Here is an 18135-nt window from a genome sequence, read left to right on the forward strand (position 1 = left end):
TTAATATATTGAAAATGGTTCATAGATCCTCCAGTACTAAATTTGCTTTCTCTAGAAATCAGATTGGCTATAGTTTCTTTCCTGTAGATTATGGTTCTCATTTTACACCATTAGAGTCTTGCAACAACAATCCTAGTGTTTGTTTCCTGGATTCCACTGTCTCTTTACTCTCATTTATCCCATAGTTCACTGCCAGAGCAGTAGTTCTTATTTTCTTAAAAATGTCATTATTTCATGCAATGTCCCTCTTTTCCTCACCTATTCAGTATTACTAGTAAATAAAAACTAGAAAACTGAAGAGATACCGCTATCCCCAAACAATGGAAGGCTACCTTCAACCATGGTTATATTCCAGTACATTAGACCAACCAAATGGAAACCCAAAAAGATGTTGCTTCTTGGGGCTCAGCTCTATATTCCACTATCCACCTTTATTCTGTAAAGCTTGTCTTGTTCCAGTTTTGACACTAGCCATTTATGGCCAACTTCAGAAGTATAAAAGCCCCAGTTAGAATATGTCCCTAGCCGATCACCTCAAGAAGATGATAAAATTAGAGTACAGCATGATAAATCTAATTTTTGAAGACAAGAGCCCAAATTAATGCAGCAATTGAGTTGTTTTGCCAATGAATACTTTGACCCTGTATTAGATTCCCATAACAATGTGCCATAACAAATGACCACAATAGGTAGCTTAAAACAGAAATTTAATCTCTCAGTTGTAGAGACTGAATGTCTCAAATCCAGATGTCAGCATGTCCCTGCTGCCTCCAAAGCCTCTAGGAGAGTATCTTTCCTTGCTTCCTCCATCCAGCTTCTATTAGTTCCAGGTGTTTCCTGGCTTATGGATGCTTTTTCACTCCAGTCTCTGCTTCCATCTTCACATGATAGTCTCCCCATGTGTCTGTATCAAAATGTCCCTCTTATAAAAAACACCAGTTAGGGGCAATTGGGTGGCTTAGTCAGTTAAGCGTCCAATTCTGGATTTTGGCTTAGGTCATGATCTCATGGGTCATGAGATATGAGCCCCATGTCAGGCTCTGTACTGATAGCACACAGCCTGCTTGGGATTCTCTATCTCCCTTTATCTCTCTGCTTCTCCCTCCCTTGAGTGTGCACACTCTCTCTCTCACTCAAAATAAATAAATAAACACTTTAAAGAAAAATACCAATTATAGGGGAAGCTGGTGGCTCAGTCGGCCAAGCATCTGACTTCGGCTCAGGTCGTTATCTCAGGGTTCATGACTTGGAGCCCCGCCTCGGGCTCTGCACTGATAGCTCAGAGCCTGGAATCTGCTTGTGATTCTGTGTCTGCCTCTCCCTCTCCCCTCTCCCTCTCTCTCTCTCTCTCTCTCTCTCTCTCTCTCTCAAAAATAAATAAAAACATTAAGAAAATTAAGAAAATAAAACAAAACAAAATACCAGTTGTATGCAATTAGCACTCCCAACAACCTCATTTAATTCATGTATGCCTACAAAGACCTTGTTTCCAAATAAGATCAAATTCACAAATACCAGGGTTCAGACGTCAATATATCTATTTTGGGGGGATATGATTCTATTAATAAAAGAACCTATTTCAGAAAAGCAACTTCAGAGAAATTGCCTCTGTAGTTTTAGGGGATATATAATTCTGGATGATGAGCTACAAAATACAACCACTGAAAAAAAGTTCTCCTGGGTTAGTTAGATAAAACTTATTTATTATTACTTAAGCCCCACTTATCCTTTTCATTTTATGACATAGTTATGTTTGTTCTTAATACGCTTACAGAGGAGTTTTCAGAAACTTACCCTTTTACTTTGGATGGGCTACTGTATTTTATATATATATATATAATGATAATTTATATATATAAAATATATAGTAACCATAAATCCTCATATAACTAAAAAAGAAGTCAAATAATGAGTGCTCTTTAAAGCATTATATCTGGAGAAAAATCTGAGGAATCAGGGAGTTAAAAAAAAGTCATTTGGTAACTGTCTTTGGAAAGATTTTATGGGGGGGGGTGTGATTTGAGAAGGGATTAAAGTAACTTTGCTCATCTTCAGGAGGCATAAATAGCACAGAAGGGTCAAGGGTATGAGGAGACAAATTTCAGTACAGTGTCAAGAATGATGCATTTTATGATATCCAGGCTTAAAATCAAATACGTGTGACAGTAATCTTATTAAAAGAAGTCTTCAGATGTGGATAATCCCTTCCATGAGATTAAAAAAAAAAAAAACACCGCATTTAATACGCACGGACTATGTGACAAGATCCAGGGATGTGGCCAACACCAGCCCTGAGGATGTAAGTTTTGCTTGGGTGCACTGAGCTGGACCTGGTCCCCTAAAGAGTCCTCCAATCTCCAGGATTATGGCTCTGGTATACTATTAAACCTTTAAGGACAGGTCTAGCATGTTATTGAACTTGTAACTTAAATTCAATAAACAGAGTGATTTTGATTATAAAATACAATACAGTACGGAGAAATCATCATAATATATAAAGCCATCTTCTGGTCAGATATATCTACTCCTTGCTGAGGATCAAAGACATGGCTATTTTTTTCCTACCATAGCCTCAGCTTCATTGAGGGTCCTGATAAGGATAAAGTATTGTAAGCTGTAAAGTACTGTCTCCCCAGCCTAAAGGGGAGAAAACATACTGGCACATCCGGTAATAGGAGATGAACTAATTATTTCTAACTTAATTACCAGAAATTCTTGTATGGTTGATGTTGGTATCAATTTAGCTCTGAAAAGCAAATATGTAAATAGAATGCAAATCATAATAATCAGTAAGCTAAATTGTTTGTAATAAATGCAGATATTTTACATTTTCTCTTGGCTCATCAGAAATGATTGGAGAATATAAACTATCTCATTGGAATTAATGCAGGTTCTCCACTGCCATTAGTATTTTCCAGTATTACTTCACTCTTTCAAGAACTGAAATCATAAGGCATTAAAATGGAAAAACAGTGCTCTTTTAAGATGTAATTATCCACTATAGCAAATTAACACTTTCAAGCTTCAGGTTCATAATTAAAGACCGAGAATCACCTAAGGTTTCCACAATCACCTGCCAACCTGGCCTTATTGTTGAAGGATATGAATAAATGGAGACTTTATTTCATTTTCAATTTGGTGAAAACATAGCTCAGTATAACTGATTAACTTCAGTTAGCTACAGTGATGAAGAAAAAAAGCAAGAAAACACAGATAACAAGTTTCTCAAATGAAAGTGGTATCATCACTGAAGACTGACATTCAAAAGATAATAATGGAACACTGCAAAATATTTTATACCCATAAATTGACAACTCAGATGAAATGACCAATACTTTGAAGTGTCCAAACTATTAGATATTCCTCAAGAAGAGATAAACTGCATAATCCTGAACCTATTAATGAAATTCTATTCGTAGTTAAAAGCTTTCCATCAAAGAAAACTTCAGATCCAGAGAGTTTTACTTGTATGTGATACCAAAACCTTAAGGAATAAATAAAACCAATTCTACACATACTGTTCAAGAATATAGAAAAGCAGAGAATGCTCCCCAATTCACCTTATGAGGCCTGTATCACCCAGATACCAAAAGTAGACAAAACATGAGAAAACCACACTATCCTTCATGAATAAAGATGCAGAAATCTTCAAAATATTAACAGACAGGATCCAACAATATATGAAAATGCTAATACATCAATACCAAGTGAGGTTTATCTAAAAAAATGTAAACCTGACTTGACGTTTAAAAACCTTTCAATATAATACAACACATCAACTGACTATAGGTGGAAGGGGGCATTTGACAATGTTATTATTTGCAGAAAAACATATTTAACGAAATTGAATCCACTTATGCTAAAAACTCTCAGTGGATAAGAATGGATGGGAGATTCCTCAAACTGGTTAGGAGCATATACTGAAAAACCACAGCTAATACTGTATTCCACTTAATGGTAAAAGAATGAATGCTTTTCCCATAAGATTAAGACCAAGGCAAAGATGTTCACTGTTACTGCACTTATTGAATATCTTACTGAAATACCTGGGCAGGATAATAATGAAATAAAAATAAATAAAACATGTAACAGGCAAAATATTAGAAACAAAAAATGAATTGCTCCTATTTTCAAACGGCATGATTGCTTCTATAGAAAATCTCAAGCATCGTTGAAGACAATGTTAACAGGAACAATTCTCAAGATGGAAAAATATGATCATGTCTGATTCAGTAAACAGTTTTAAAATAGATAATAATTGTCAGAATTACGAGGACAATTTTTCAAATCCTAATTCAAAGTAGGAGAAAGTGATAGCCTCTACTGAGAGTTGTTAGGCAGGCAACCTTAAAAAAAGAGTAATGATTTAGAAATGTTGAATAATAACATTAAGAAGTATCATCTTACTAATAGATAAACAAGGTTTACACTTACCTATCAGAAATACACATTTTTTCAAGAATACCTTAAATATTTTTCAAAATTGGCCATCTGACAAGGCACAAAGTAAATAAATGTTAATGAATGTGAAAAAATTAGTTTCATATACTCCACAAACCTTTAACCACAATGCAAATCAATTAGAGATTCTAAAAAAAAAGATACATTCATATATAACTACATAAACGAATTAAAATGTATTTTAATATTCTATCAGTTACAGAAGAAATTATAATAGAAATGAGAAACTCTTTAGAACTGAACAGTAGTAGAAATATTCTTATAAAAAACTATGATATGCATATATATGTATATACATATATATGTATATACATATATATGCATATCATAGACATTTCTAGCCTTAAACCATTACATTTAAAAACAAATGAAAGAATAAAATTCATGAGCTAATATTTCAATATAAAAAGTTATGGAGGGGTACCTGGATGGCTCAATCCATTAAGTGTCCAACTCCTGATTTCAGCGCAGGTCAAGATCTCCAGGTTTTTGAGTATCAAGCCCTGTGGCAGTGCTGTGCTGAGGGTGGAGACTGCTTGGGATTCTCTCTCTCCCTTCCTCTTTATGCTTGTGTGCTCTCTCTCTCTTTCTAACTCTCAAAATAAATAAATAAACATTAAAAATAGGGAAACAAAAGTAAAATAAGGAAAATACAAGCAGAAGGGTGGAAATAATAAAACTAAAATCATAGGTTAATGATCTAGAAAGCACAGGTGACTTAGAGGAGTGCCCAAATAAACAAAATCTAGTGATTTGTTATGAGTAATAAACAGCCCTCTGGTAATATTGATACAGAAAATAAGGACAACGAATTCCACTTAAATTTGGCACGTTTTAATCTCTAATCAATCACTTGCAACTCCATGAATGTCCCAATAAAGAAATAAACACACAAAAACAAAGAGAATGAACAAGTGAAGAAACAGCAGACAAGTGATGTCATAATTTTGAATACAGGTAACGTTTGAACAAACAGTAATGGCAAGGGCAGGAAAAAGGAAAGATGAACATTGGCTAAGGATGAACCAACTTGATTGGGCCAATTTACACTCCAGTTTTATGGAAAGGCTCTAGAACTGAGCACATCAGACTCCTCTCTTTCCAGGATGAGGCAGAAACCAGATCAGCCCTTCCCCAGAGCCAGGCACAGCTGCCTTCACTCTGACCAAAGCGTGGGTTGCATTAGAGCTCTGGACTCTGAAAAGCAGGCAAAATTGACGCCAGGGGGTGAACTCAAGGTCTACGCATTTAACCATATATATACTCCCACAGAAATATACATATAAACAAATACACAGTACCATTTTTTAGATAGGAAATTCAGTAATCAATTAACTTAGTCATGTTTAAAAAAAACAGTGGGAGGGTTTGCAAAAGCAAATATTTCAAAAATTCTTTATGACAGGGAAAGTGCTATTCACCATCTAGCTAATATTTCATTTTTAATTCTTGTCAGTAGAGTCTCTACTGACTCATCTTACAGGAGTTGTCTCTTTACATGGACTTTGTCTTTCACTGACAGCTTCTTTTCAGTGTCCTGACAGTCATCATCCAACTACGTATTTGGGGTACTGAAAAAATCAAGAGAAAACATGACGTTGCTTCCCGCTGGGCTTTATAATGGTATTACCGAGCCAGCATCAGTTTTTATATTAATTTCTGGGCTCTTCTTTTACCTTAATATGTGAGTAATTTAGACTGGTTCTTATCCATGCGAGGAGGAGGCTTGAGATTTGTATTTTTCATGAAAGGCTTTTTTTTTTTCTTTTCTTTTCTGTTTTCCAACCAAAATCACAGGGAGAGACAGATAGGCTTCATTGTTTTCTTTGAGTCAATAAGTGGGGTATTTTGCTTTCTTTTATGAGCTCATGAGCTTTCCGAAGTGACAGCTCCAATGTTAGTTTCTTGCAGTGAACTCTAGTCCCCCACAGATGCCTTTTAGCACACCAGGATATCAATCCCCCAGCTGCTGTAAGTATGGACTTCTCATGACTTAATGCCACCCCTTTTCCTTAACAAATGGCTTTTGGTTGAGAGGAGCCATCTGATCGGAGGGCACCTGGCTGCCACACCCCAGGCCGCAGCCAATGTCCGAGTGAAGTCAGGCTATAAAGTGTAAATACTTTTATACTCCACAGTCTTCCCTATGGGTTATGCCAAGGCTTTCCCTTCTCCTGACCTGCTTCATTTGCTCTCTATGGGCTTTCCTGAAGAGCATTCTTGAATAAATCATCTGCACCTGAATCCCTCTCTCCCAGCTCTGTCTAAAGGCCTAGAACATAGGCCCATTTCCAAGAAAAAATTTCTACTCTTACCTTTCACTATCCGGACCTGCTATGGTAGCAGCTCAGCACTTCTTGCAAAATGGAATCACCCTTTCTTTCAAGATCAAGTTTGCATTTAACTTTGTTTTTTGTTGTTACATGTTTATGTAGGAGTCCTAGCTGTTTCTAGTAGGCAAGGTAGTTCTCATTAACTCATTTTTCTATTCTGTTGTTTTCTTTAAAGTTTTGTATTTATTTATTGTTTATTTTTGAGAAAGACAGAGAGAGTGCAAATAGGGAGGACCAGAAGGAGAGGGAGAATCCCAACCAGGTTCTGCACTATTACTGTAGAGCCCGATGTGGGGCTCAAACTCAAGAAACTGTGAGACAATAACCTGACCTGAAATCAAGTCAAACGCTTAACCAACTGAGCCACCCAGGGGCCCCTATGCTGTTTTCAAACTACAAAAGAGAAAAAAGAGTTCTTCTATATATAATTTTATTCTTAGTTCCTCTGAATATAGTTACATTTGTCCTATATGTTTCAATTCATCTGTAGGGGCTCCTGGGTGGTGCAGTCCATTAAGCCTCCAACCCCTGATCTCAGCTCAGGTCATGATCGCACGGTTGGTGAGTTCAAGCCCTGCACTGGGATCTGTGCTGATGGTGTGGAGCCTGCTTGGGATTCTGTCTCTCCTTCTCTCTGCCCCTCTCCTACTTCTGCAGGTGTGTGTGTGTTCTCTCTCTCAAAAATATATAAATAAACTAAAACATTTTTAATTCATCTGTAAATTACAATTAAAATTAAAAATATTCACTTTATGTATAAGCACTCTGGCACTTTAGTCAGCTTGAAGAGGGGTTAACTGACCATGTAAAGCAGTTCTGATTAAGACAAGAGGACAGAGAACAGGATAGTTACCTGTATATTGGGAATGGAAATAAGCACAGCTTTCTTTTTTAAGTAATTTGGCACTGTGTACCATGGATATTAAAAATATTCACACAATTTCACTCAATTGTACTTCTTTCTTAAGGAAAACCTTTAAGGAAAAAAATTAAAATAGAAGGAGAAACATGCATAAAATGACAATGATATTTAGTGTTACTACAGAGAGTAATTGAAAACAACCTAAATGCTGCACAACAAATGAGTGTAAAATAAACATAAAAATGCATCACAGAAAATGAACCCAACAGAGCTCTTTTAGTAATTTATCAGATTTAAACAAGTCTCTGAGTTAGGCAGTCTCTGCTCTATATTCAGGCACAAAAACAGCTAAGCTTTCTGTAATCAATCTGATAAAAACAAATTGAACAAGCAACATTATGGTTGAAGAGGCCAAAGCCACTTGAGCAATGGCCTTTGATTGATCAGTGCTATAAAAGCATCCTCAGAATCGAAAATTTGGTGTTGATAAATGCACGAATAAAAGAAAAGTCATCATAACAAGCCAAGTCATCACCATTTATCTTATGGAATTAAATAATAAATGTGTTCTAGGAGATAAAATATAGCTGGAGATGAATCAGAAAATCTGTTTCCACTCTTAGATTAGGCCATGGTTGTTATTTTAGCAGACCTCAAGAGAAATCCTGTTACATAGTTGCACTCTCATTTGAAACTTGATAATGTTCTTCCTGTTTTTTCCCTCTTTGGAATTTTTTTCTTCTATTCTCTATTTTTCAACTTTTCATTTACTGTGTAGGGACTAACACAATGGTAATTTATCTTATTAATAATTTCCTGGTAAAAATTCCTTTTCATGCCGTGTTGTGGCACATATGAAAAGATGGTGTACTATTAAGTAAATATACCTCTTTTCCCTACAACAGGATTCAAAAGCCAGCAATACACTTCATCGTGATAAGTGTCTAGTAAACAGAAGTAGTTAAGTAAGAGCTGAGTTAATGTAAATTGAATTAACTGTAACATAATTGAATTTTATCCACTCAGATTTTATCACCCAAATTTCAGCTATCATAACATATTCCTTCTTTGAAAAAACTATGATTGGCAGATAGAGGAGAGAAGAAATTGTTGGAAAACAGTGTTTCAACGTTCCTCAAAATCTCAAGAATTGACATAATCCAGTGCTTTCTTCTTTCGGACATGGCTCATGCCCTGTTCTGAATATGGGTTCTGGAGAGGTGGGCCATACTTTCACATTTACTGAAAGCTGAAATAAGTTGGTACTAGACAGTATCCCAGCCATGCAAGACTCATTAAATTATTAAACTGTTTTCACTGTGCATGACTTACATGTCTTTTAAGAATTTTTCTTTCTACCATTCCCATTAATACATTGCAACTTGTTTTCTACCACTACCAATCTATGAAAACTGCTAGAATATCAATAATCGTAACATCAAGATTTGGTACTCACTACATGCTTGCATTTTTTCTCTAGACCACTGACATGTGATGATTAATTTAACACTCCCAACAACTGAATAGGTAATTGTCTTTTGAATATTATAAAACTTATTTATCTCCTATATTTATGCATTCTAAAAAAGCTACATAAGGTGAATTTTATTATTATTATTTTTAGAGAGAGAGCTAGAGTCGGGGAGAGGGGCAGAGAGAGAGAGACAGAGAGAATCTTTAGTAGACTCCATGCTGAGCATGAGGACTGATGCAGGGCTCAATCCCACAACCTTGGGATCATGACCTTAGCCAAAATCAAGAGTGGGATGCTCAACTGTCTGAGCTACCCAGGCATCCCTGTAAGACGAATCTTAAACAACGTTTTATTATTGAGAAATATAGCTCATTTATAAATAAAGCAATCAATGAGAAAGAGTACTTGAATTGTTTAAACTGCTTCTAGTTCTATATAAGAGTGAAACTGATTATACTGTCAATGAGATATAAATGCAATATTTCCTATCAACTGATATAATTCTGTGAATTTTTGTTCCATTTTATTCATTTATTTATTTATTTATTTATTCAGTAATTTTGTCTATATTTTTCAGTGTTGCTTAGTTTAAAATACTATTTTAGGGGCGCCTGGGTGGCGCAGTCGGTTAAGCGTCCGACTTCAACCAGGTCACGATCTCGCGGTCTGTGAGTTCGAGCCCCGCGTCAGGCTCGGGGCTGATGGCTCAGAGCCTGGAGCCTGTTTCTGATTCTGTGTCTCCCTCTCTCTCTGCCCCTCCCCCGTTCATGCTCTGTCTCTCTCTGTCCCAAAAATAAATAAAAACGTTGAAAAAAAAAAATTTAAAAAAAAAAAAAAATACTATTTTAAAATGTAAAATTGAATTTTATGTGGATTCTCTATACCAGCAATATGTTGCTTTATAAAGTATACCATGTACCCATATGCTATTGAATAACTTTATATACATAATCAGGAAGTGGTTTGTATGTGTTATTTGTATGTGCACTACACACACACACACACACACACACAAATTGGAAAAGACATGCATGTCATTTAAAACATTTAAAAGTAATAGAAAAGAAGATTTCACTGTGTATATGGTGTATAGACCCAAATCCATTGGGAAGAGATTGGTATTGGTGGATGTGGTAAGAAGTGATTGAATTTGGTATATCTAGTACACAAGACTAACAAGACTTTTAACGAATATGAGTTATAAGTGGAAAAGAAAGGATAATTCGTAGGGGTTTACTCTCATGGAACAGGTGAATATTTATAGGATTTAGGTTTTAGAATTGCCATGTGTACAGACAGAGCGCTAACCAAATATTCTGTGAGCTACCTTGTGGTTAAGCTAGGGCCATATGATTAGGTCTGGCAAACTGGTTACAATCAGAAAAGGTGATACTTTCAGGCTCAAGGCAATGAGGAGGGTTTGGGTCTTGTCCTCTTCTGTAGTAACCAAATATTCCAGACTGTGTGCTGAAAGATGTCAGGTCTCTATCAGCCACAGTTCTAGGAGGGCGGAAGGAAGCAGAGTCCCTGTAATCCACATGTACCATGAATAAAAGTGCACTTTGGTAGTATTATCTCAAAGTTATTATATTCAGAGTACAGGGTTTTACTGTTTTGGAGTAATCTGATATTATTATAAGAAATTAGACAAAAACTCTTGGAAAAGGCATGAAAAATATTAAAACTTCCTGGTATCCTAAACACCATATTGAACTTAAAACACTTTCATTTTGTTAGGACTTTTGGAGGAGGAGAGCAGAACTTGCAGTTTGGTGTATATATTATCAATACTGGGTGAATAGACAGCCGGAACTAAGAGAAATGGAGTAAATGCTAAGAGAGTGAAATATATACAGCAATTGAGGCATTTGGAAGCCCCGAGAGGCATAGTATTGTGGACTTGGGGTTTGTACGGGACATTTTAATTGAAGCCAGCCAGACATAGGCTTTTATAGTTACACAGTTGTTTGTAATTCTGAAGCCTGAACTATGGTGGAAGAAAACACGGCTCCCCACACCCAAAGCTATCACGTCCTAATCCCTAGAACCTGTATGTTACACTACATGACAAGGAGGAATTAAGGTTGCAAATGGTCAATCTGATCAGCTGACTTTTAGATGGGGCGAGTAGCCTGGATTACCAGGGTGGATCCAATGTAAGTAATCACAAGCGTCCCTATAAATTGAAGAGAGAGGCAGCCAGGAAACCCCAACACAGAAGCAGAAGTCGGAGTGGGGCGGTTGCCGGTTTCCAGATGGATGTGCTAACCCACACGGAGGAACGAACGCAGGTAGCCTCTGGAGGCTGGGAAACCTAAGGTGAGGGCTTCTCCCCCTGAGCCTCCTGAAAGAATGCAGCCCTGCTGATGTCTTGATTCTAGCCCAGTGTGACCTACTGCGGACTTTGAACTCCGGAACTGTAAGCGAGTAAATTTCATTTGTTATAAGCCACTAACTTACTGGAAACTTGTAGCAACAGTTTGTAGCAACTGTAGCAACAGTAGGAAGCTCATTCACAAAGTCTTTAAGCCCGCTCTGTACAATAGCTTAATTTTGCAGTTGGCGAAAGCTCGTGGGGTTTTGGTTTTGCCGGCAGGGGTGTTCTTATAACCTGCAACAGGGACCCCTTGTGGCCTTCTAAGCCTAAGGCTGCAGGAAGGCCTCGCCTGGGGCTAGGAGAGTACCCTGAGGCTTTAGTAAGGTCTCACAGCTGAGTCACTGATTTGGGGTGGGGGATGAAGACCTTAAAATAGCTAGCTAACTGGGGCACCTGGGTGGTTCAGTCCTTAAGTGTCTGATTTTGGCTCAGGTCATGATCTCAGTTCCTGAGCCCAAGCCCCATGTTGGGCTCTGAACTGACAGCAAGGAACCTGCTTGAGATTCTCTTTCTCTCTCCCTTCCCTCCTCCCCCACCCACCCCCCACCCCATGGCACTCTCAAAATTTTTTTAAAAAAATAGCTATGTTCCTAGCAAAACATGGGGTTTTGTAAGCATAGCAGAGAATTGCAAATCAGACCCGCAAGTGCGAAGTGCCTGAAGGAAGGTCAGCTCTTACTAAGCTCTAACAGGAAATGGGAGGGGGGGAGAGGGTAAGGGGTTGAACAGAAGTTTATTGGAGAACAAGAGTTTGAGGCTGTGGAAGTTTCTCACTGGTGGCAAGCAGTGACTAGTGTGTTGCTGCTGGGGAAGGGAGCGGTCTTCCTTTTTTTCCTTCAAGGTAAGTGATAAATTCCTGCATGAGAAGTGACCTCTTTTATCAAGGTAAGAATTGTTTTCCTTCTCTGAGCTGGTTATACAGGCTGCCCAGGAGTACATGTGTGAGAACTCTCAGAGCTTCTGGACTCCAAATGAGGCTTTATTTTTTACTGGCTTTCATGGTTGGGGGGGGGGGGGGGGGTGGGTAGAAAACAAAACCATCATTCCCCCATCCCCAGAGCTTCTGACTTACGTGGTTGTGGAACTGCTTCTTAAAAACCTGATAATCCTGTTCAGATGAGGTCAAAGGATGGAACCAAAGAACCAGGTTAAGAGCAGCACAGACACCAGGTTTGTTAGGGCGAGAATGAAGAGACTCCCGCTACCCGGGAGGGGCTCCTTAAGAAGGCTGCTAATTGGGGTGCCTGGGTGGCTCAGTCGGTTAAGCGTCCGACTTCAGCCAGGTCACGATCTCGCGGTCCGTGAGTTCGAGCCCCGCGTCAGGCTCTGGGCTGATGGCTCAGAGCCTGGAACCTGTTTCCGATTCTGTGTCTCCCTCTCTCTCTGCCCCTCCCCCGTTCATGCTCTGTCTCTCTCTGTCCCCCAAAAAAATAAACGTGGAAAAAATTTAAAAAAAAAAAGCTGCTAAGTGGAGGGAAGGCTTATGTGGGTTACAGTGGCGGGACCTTTTGACGGGGAGTTACTGTGTAGCTGCTAAACCAAGATAGGGTCCATGGTGTTTGTTCCAGGGAGCAGGTGTGTCAGAAGGTCTGGTACTTTCTGCTTTATTGTTAATAAGGGGCCGTTCCTCCCTATCTGCCCAAGGTCAGTCTGTCTCCTCAGTTGCAGTGTAGCTGGGGCGTGAAGGTATTTAAGAACTCCAGGTGATGCTAATGTGCAGGCTAAATTGAATATTCCTGATTTAGAGGGTACAACGGTCTGTAGGTCTCTTAGGAAAGCCAGGTCGAAAACCACGAACTATTGCTTGACAGCCAAGATGGTATCAGATCCACAATACCAGGGGCTTCCTGAGCTGTAAACTGCTAGTTTGAGACCTAAAGAGAAGCATTAGCTCAGCTGACCCTCTACCTCAAGTCTGAGGAGAGTGGGTCATAATGAACCTGGGATTTCCTTGGCTGGAGATGGAGTGTAAGAGGGGTGGAAAAATGTTACTGTGAGTTCAGTGTGACCCAGGTTTTACAAGTATGTGTATAGGTTTTTCCTGTTCAGGCAAATATACCCGAAAACATGGAATTCAATAATGGCGGAGCAAGTGCCTTAGAGAAGTACGTATCCTCTCTAGTCTGAAGAAGAGACTTGAGAAGTACCAGCAACTTCATCTTGAGGAAGGAACCCATTGAGAGTAAATTCCCAGGTGAAATCAATGCTTGAAGCAAAGAACACTAGGGCAGGTTTTAATAAGACCAACCTGTGGCTGTTTTGTGTGCATATGAGTCACCTGGGGCATTCTAGGACCAGGCACTAAGCCAACCCAGCTGAGCTTGCCTGGAATTGGTTTTTAGGTGCCTCCAGTGACTTTCAGGTGATCTCCATGCACAATTTAGGTGGAGATCCCCCTGCCTAGACTGCCAGAGCAAAGCCTGCTAGCAGTAGGCTCTGTGGCACAGAACCAGTAAGGTCTAATCACAAGATACTGTGAGGCTGTTTTTATTCCACAAACAACTTCCCAAGGATCTAAAGCAAAATCTTAACAAAAGCTGCTTTATATAATGAGTTAGGAAAGCCATATCTCCAATTGTCCTGGAGACCAGGCTTCCCTCTGCCAGTTCACAAACTGCAAGAAGAACACTATGTCAAAGCCACTTATTAAAAGAAATAGTGGGTTTGATAGGTTTTATCATATTCCAAGCTCTTCACCCCCGGGATATGGGAGTAATGCCAGAGTACCTTGGCCCAAAGATTCTTCTATGGGAGTTGATTCTGCACACATGCATAGGCTGGGCATTCCAGTGAGGTTCAAAACAAGATGACTTTTTCCTACTATGTGCTTGGATGGGGCGATGTGCTGGGTATTACGGAAACCTAATTTAACCTGAGATCACCCCAGTAAGAACTTCACATTTACTTTTCTAAATTAGATGAAAATGGAGTCTGTATAGTCATTCCTTTAACCGTTTGGACTCTAAAAGGCGGCTATAAGGTGTTAATCTAGATTCTGACATTAAAGGAGCTACTCCTGCAAAAGACCATATATGCTGGCTGAAAATAGCTTCAATCTACACTAAACCACAAGAACTTCTCTAGCTGAAATTTCTAGAGAATAAGATGGAGGACTTTGATTTTATTTATTTTTGGATTCCTGATACCCAAGGATAATAAGAACTACTTTCAAGGGTGCTTGTTTGAACTTTACTACTGGGAGTAGGACAATGGAAAGATTTTTAGGACCTGTCTGTTTTATCTTGGAGGGTTTTTATATGTTCAGGCACTTTATTTCAATCCCTTGATGACTTTCTAGAAGATCTCTGACTTTTATTATATTGAACAATGACCACCTAATTATGATGGAAAATAAGGAAAGAAGTTGGTTCTATAGTACCTTTGTGTAGACGTCATGTATTCTACTGACCCATAACCGTTCACTGAGAAAAACCTAAGCTGCTCACCAGTCCTTTTCCTAAAAGCCAGTGAATAGCACATATTTCCCGATGTGAGGAGTTCTGTCCCATTTTTACAACCACCTTAGGACTTGATAGCGGAGTCTAATGAAGTTGTCATTCTTGCACACCTAAGACTATATCCTCTATTCTAACTTTAAGAATACTTCCCATACTTTAGACCTCTATGTGCTATTCTTGCATTATTCCTTCCAAACATGGGAGATGATATGATTGAGCTTTCCCCTAAATGTTCAACATGTCTTAATGAACTGTGAAAGGAGCAATGATTTATGTATCCTGGTAGACCTCTTCTGTATACTAATGATTTTTCTGGATGATTCCATTAGCCCCAACAATAGTAGCATTACTTCTGTTAAGTAGAACTTGTTAGAATATTTCCATGTAAACAAATCCAGCAGAATTACTTGAGACGACATAGTTGACCATACTTTCAGAACTTGATCAAACTTGCTCAAAATATTGATAAGTCAAAAGTACAAAATAGTAGTTGAATATAATTCTGATAAAGAAATCCCTGAAATCCTTACATCTTCAAAAGATAGCTGGTAATCTACAAGGAGAATTCTAAATTCATTTCCTCTGAATTGCAGTGTATATATATTTTACTAGTACCTTGATATTCAGCTTTTTTAGAAAACTTCAAAGTATTTTGAAGGTTAATGCTTAGGCATGCATTATCTTTATGGAATTTGACCCTCAAAATCTTCTACATAGCATTTCTAAAAGATTTGAGGATATGTAAAATACCTAATTCATCTAGATCCTTAATAAAATCCAGCGCAAAACCTTCAAAGAGGGATAAATTGCCACTGAATTTTTACACTGAGGTAGTACAAATTCCAATATAAAGTGTGCTTGAATGTTAGCCTAGTGGAAGTAACTTATGTCCCTTACAATGTCTGGAGCATCTGCTGTTTTACAGATATTTTTGTACTTGCTAGATAGCAGTGTTCTGATACCTGGAAAACCTATCACAACTTCTAGTCTTAGGTCAATTTTCATAAAGCTAGATATTGAATTATCACTTAACACTTTGTTTTGACTGTAACAATTCTTGAAATAGTGGGAAGGAACTTTTAAAAACCTATTTTACAAGTGACAACAGTGATTTACTGAAACCAAGATTTCTTAGACCAATAAGGGGATAGATCTGCAAAGGGACATTTCTCATAGTATTGACCTCTAGATTGAAATTAGAACTAAATCTGGGTCATTGTGTTTCTAAAACTTTAAAGTGCTTCAATAAAAATAAGTAGAAATACTTAGACTTTTGAGGTCTTTGTTTATCTCCACTTCATATGTGTGACCTTACCAAGTTTTAAAGAATGAACTAGAGCACTTTCTGGTTTAAAAAAAACCTCTGCTTTATCAGTACTACTTTGGTAATGTTTTGTTTCACCCATAGAATGGATCTGAAACTTCGGGCCTTAAGTGAGAGAACTGTTGTAAAATTCTTGTCATTCTAAACTCTTTCCCCCATGGAAAGTAAAGTGGTAAGGAAATCACCTTCATGCCAAGTCTGCGGCGATGTTCAACAGATTCATGTTGGTGGCAAAGACGATGCCTGAATGGAGTAAGATGTTGGTAGCTTTCAGAATGGAGTCCTGAGCCCATCCCCATTGCCGAGAGAAAGCTGGATTATGTATATGAAGATTCCGTGAAAAAATTAGCTCACTAAAACTCCCTATGTGTACCAATTTTCTTCCTTGTAAATTCTACATTTAAGGATAGGCAATATTGGTTAGAAATACCTGTTCTGACCTAGTACTTCACAACAAGATATAAAGGAAATGCAAAAACATAACTTATATAAATATTTCAATGAATAACTTGAAATATCTATTAAAACTAGTGAACTATGGTTCATACAAATATCGGCCATTACTATTCTCTAAACTTCATAGTGTTCTTGTGGTACATCAAAGGGGATCTTGTTGGAAAGGGTGTTAAAACTATACTTCATGTACTATCTGGTAATAGGTTTCATTTTCTAAGTTTTTATAGTCCTGAGGTCTGTGAGATCTAGTATTTGCCTGGTGATAATGAAGAATGGGTAACTGTAGGAAACATGAACAGAAAAGACCAAAGGTTCAGACATCTCCAGGTTGAGGGTGAAGACCACCCCAACCTAGAAATTATGTAAACCAGAAAAGGTAGAAGAATTAACTCTAATAGCATTGAGTTGGTTGCAGAGGTACTGATGTAGCTTACAGTTTGGCTTGCATTTTGACTAAGTTTGAAGTCAGCCTTAATATCAAAGACTGATAAAGTGAACACAACTGTATCTGCATAGAAAAATGGAATGTAGAGAACCCTACTAACACCCCAGGTTCTTGCTCTCAACCCCATCTGTTATCAGATCTTAGACCATTTCTTTCAAGCTCAGAAAGAGCTTGAAAGAAGAGCCTCCTTCCACCTCCTACACTGACCATCTTTTGCTGGGTTTTAACTTTTGCTGAGGAGCTAATTACCTGCTGGATCTGTACACAAACACAACCCTAAAGTGTTGGGGATTTACTGCTCCCAGAGTTAGACAACACCCGCTGTATTCCAACTGGCTGTTCTATACCCAGATTTCTGGGAGTCACTGTCAATACTTTCAGAGGGCCTAGAGCAGGGTTGGTCCCCATTTTCCACAACAGTAGCTTTGAAACACTTCTTTGGCTTTCTTCCCTAGGTTTCCCTACTCTTGAATCTCTTGCCAAATACACTACTTAGGCTCTCCTTGGGGAACTCCAAATAAGTCACTAACACTAATCTTAGGTGGTTACTATGATCTTAATTCTATAGTCCTACCTATACTGAGATGTTACAACTAAATGAAATACTAATTAAAGTACATTAAAAAGACTTTATCCTGGAGTGCTCTCAGGAATAGATACTAAATGCTGAAGTCCGATTTTTTTTTTTTTTTAAAAATGCTTGTCCTCCCTGCATAGAAAATCAAATACAATGAAGACCAAGGTTTTCAAACAAACTAGTTCAGGAAGATTGCTACATTAAGTCCTAGTAGTCTTTGTATACAACTAGTATTAGAAAACACAACTTAAAGACCACTTTTATGTCTATAGTAACTAAGTTAACCAAAGCAGAAAGGGACCATGTTTATTAAAAACATAAACAACTTAAAATCTTAATGAACAGTATTAAGACCTGAATTTTGTCCA

The sequence above is a fragment of the Prionailurus viverrinus genome, chromosome A1 (genome assembly GCF_022837055.1).
Source record: "Prionailurus viverrinus isolate Anna chromosome A1, UM_Priviv_1.0, whole genome shotgun sequence".
NCBI lineage: Eukaryota > Metazoa > Chordata > Mammalia > Carnivora > Felidae > Prionailurus > Prionailurus viverrinus.